The following is a 2,586-nucleotide window of genomic DNA, read 5'->3' on the forward strand; positions in this document are numbered from 1 at the left end:
AAACACTAAGATAGAGGCCAGAGAGATGGCTCATAGAATAAGCCATTGCCTGGCAAGTGCAAGGGCCTGAGTTCAATCCCCAGTTCCACCAAACAAACAAACAAATGAACAAACAAAAAAATTACACTGAGATAGATAAGATTTATGTTTAAATGCTTTAAGTCCACATGTTCATAGCAGCCTCACTGAGTTATCTGTTGACCTGACATGCACTGAGTTGCTATTATATATGTTGCATCTCTATTTCACCTCAGGGATTTTCAGTTTCTAATTGAACTTCAAGCCCAAGTATTGGCTAAATTAAGACAGAAGTTGGAGGAAGGGAGCCATACTGCCTCCACGTTGCATCAGAATCTCAGCAGTCTCCTCGCTGAAGATGACCAACACAGATGCCAAATGAAGAGTGACAGTGACAGACTTGATGAGATGTGCAAGCTGGCCAAGTACCTTCCCAACAGACTTACTCCGGGGTGAGGGGGCCGCAGACTCTTGTCAAGCCTGGCACACCACAAATGCCCAGGTTTTTAGATACACCATTATGCCCATTTCCTGTTTATCTGTTTTCTTCCTTGCATATCTGTTCATTACTCCAAAGAAGAGACACCAGAGAAATGCAACAGCCTGGAGCAAATGTGATACCCAGTTATTTGTATAAATATGATGCCTAGTGGGTTAAAATCATTACCAATTTCAAAGTATGTTCCAACCTTCCCATGTACGTTTTAATTAGAGACTTGACAGGAAGGACCTGTTCTTATCAGGATAGAGAATAAATACACTTGGTATAGGCCACATTATTCCAACAGTTGCCTTCTTTCCTAGCAATATATATCTGCTGCTCTTGGAAAATATCCATCCAATATCTTTCCAGGTAGTAGGGATTGGCAGGTAGAGTCTTGATTGATTTGTAATAGCTGCTTAGTGAATAAGTTTTCTATGTATCTTGTAATGCATTTGTTGTGAATTATGAGGTATGTAATCAGTCCTGGGATTTCATTTTCTCATTTCTAACATATCCACAATAAGTGTTGCATGAAAATTGTAGCATTGAAACAGAGAAGTTCAACCATGCCATTGCAGGTGGATGAGGTCATTCAGAGTCATTAAGAGATTTTTATTTATGGACATCATGTAGTAGCATGTAATGGTAAGATACTGGGGATACCAGAAGCCTCAGTGTGTATCAGAGAGAGAACTTTGTTCAATTAAAAGATAGAAGCTCAACTGAAGATCTGAGAAAGTGTACAAATGTACGGAGGGTTGTGTAGAGGGTTGTTGTTTTTTCTATCCTTAGCAGAAGAGATGAGTATACGGTAGAGCAATGGTCAGGATTTTGGAGCCATTAGCAGTATTCCCCAAGTCTGTGACCTGATTGAAGTGTAGCTGGAGAAGCCTCAGGTTGGATTCTTTTCTCTTGTGTCTCTTCACTGGAGTAATGAAAAGATTTTTTTCTCTTTGCCCAATGAAAACTGAAGCATACCATTAAGAAAATCCAATTTTTGGGGACCTTGCTTTCTGGTTCATAATATGAGGCCATGTGTTAAAGCCAAACATTACACCTTTTTTGACCTCATACACACATAATGCTTATATCAGCACCAAGATAGCTCACTGTTCTCCAGTGAGGAAATGCACTGAGAAATGTCTGACAGATTCTTTGAATTTCGTTTGCAGATAATCTAGATGATGAGGATGAGAATGATGAAATGAGCCTGGATTTCAGCAGCAGCATGTAAGCAAGTGTGATATCCAGCTATTTGTGTAAATATCATGTCCATGGGTCAAAGTCATTACAAATTTCAAAGTGAAAGAAAGAGTGCTGCTGGTGGTTGTGTTATTTCATCTTTCAGAGATACCTTGGCCCTTTTGCACTGCTTAGAGCTTTCTCCATGGGAATGGGAGTGTGATTCTGACCTATGGGAACCAGGCATTCTGGGAATTCTTGTCTTTAAAGACAACACTTGTTATATGGACAGGTAAAATCAGAATAAGATGCACACTGTGTTTCTGTATTGTTGAAGTGAGGCTATAACATGTGTGCCCTAAGAGGTGAAGCAGAAGAATCCCACCTAGCCCCTGAAGAGCAAAATGCCATGTCCTATGATTCATAGAAAGGTTACTTTTCTTGAAGCAGGATAGAACTATGTCATTTAAACTGTCCTTGAACTCACGGTATATCTCAGGCTGACCATGAAGTTCTAAACATCCTCCTGCCTCAGTTTCTTGAGTGGTGCAGTTATAGGCACTTACCACTTCCCCTGACTAGAAAAAGTAGTGAAAGGTGCCAGCCCCTGTATTTTCTAAGTGCAGCAGCTCATGGTGTCTGGAAGCCTACAACACTCAACACTGTACACACAAGATTGAGCCCCTTCAGTGGTTCTTATTGGCTGCTCCCCTACATTGCCCTACCTACCAAGCACAGCGTAGTACTCTTCCTCATCACCTTACTCTCTACCTTGTTCCCTCAGAAGTGGTTGATCTTTCTGTGTTTGTGCCTGCCAGTCATTTTTCTTTCTGTCTGTCTGTTCATCTGAGCAAACATGTAAGGTGCAATGCAGAGGTGTAGAGTTTCCCTCAACCTCTTCT

This window comes from Octodon degus, unplaced genomic scaffold (assembly GCF_000260255.1).
Source record: "Octodon degus isolate 3935 unplaced genomic scaffold, OctDeg1.0 scaffold00398, whole genome shotgun sequence".
Taxonomy (NCBI): domain Eukaryota; kingdom Metazoa; phylum Chordata; class Mammalia; order Rodentia; family Octodontidae; genus Octodon; species Octodon degus.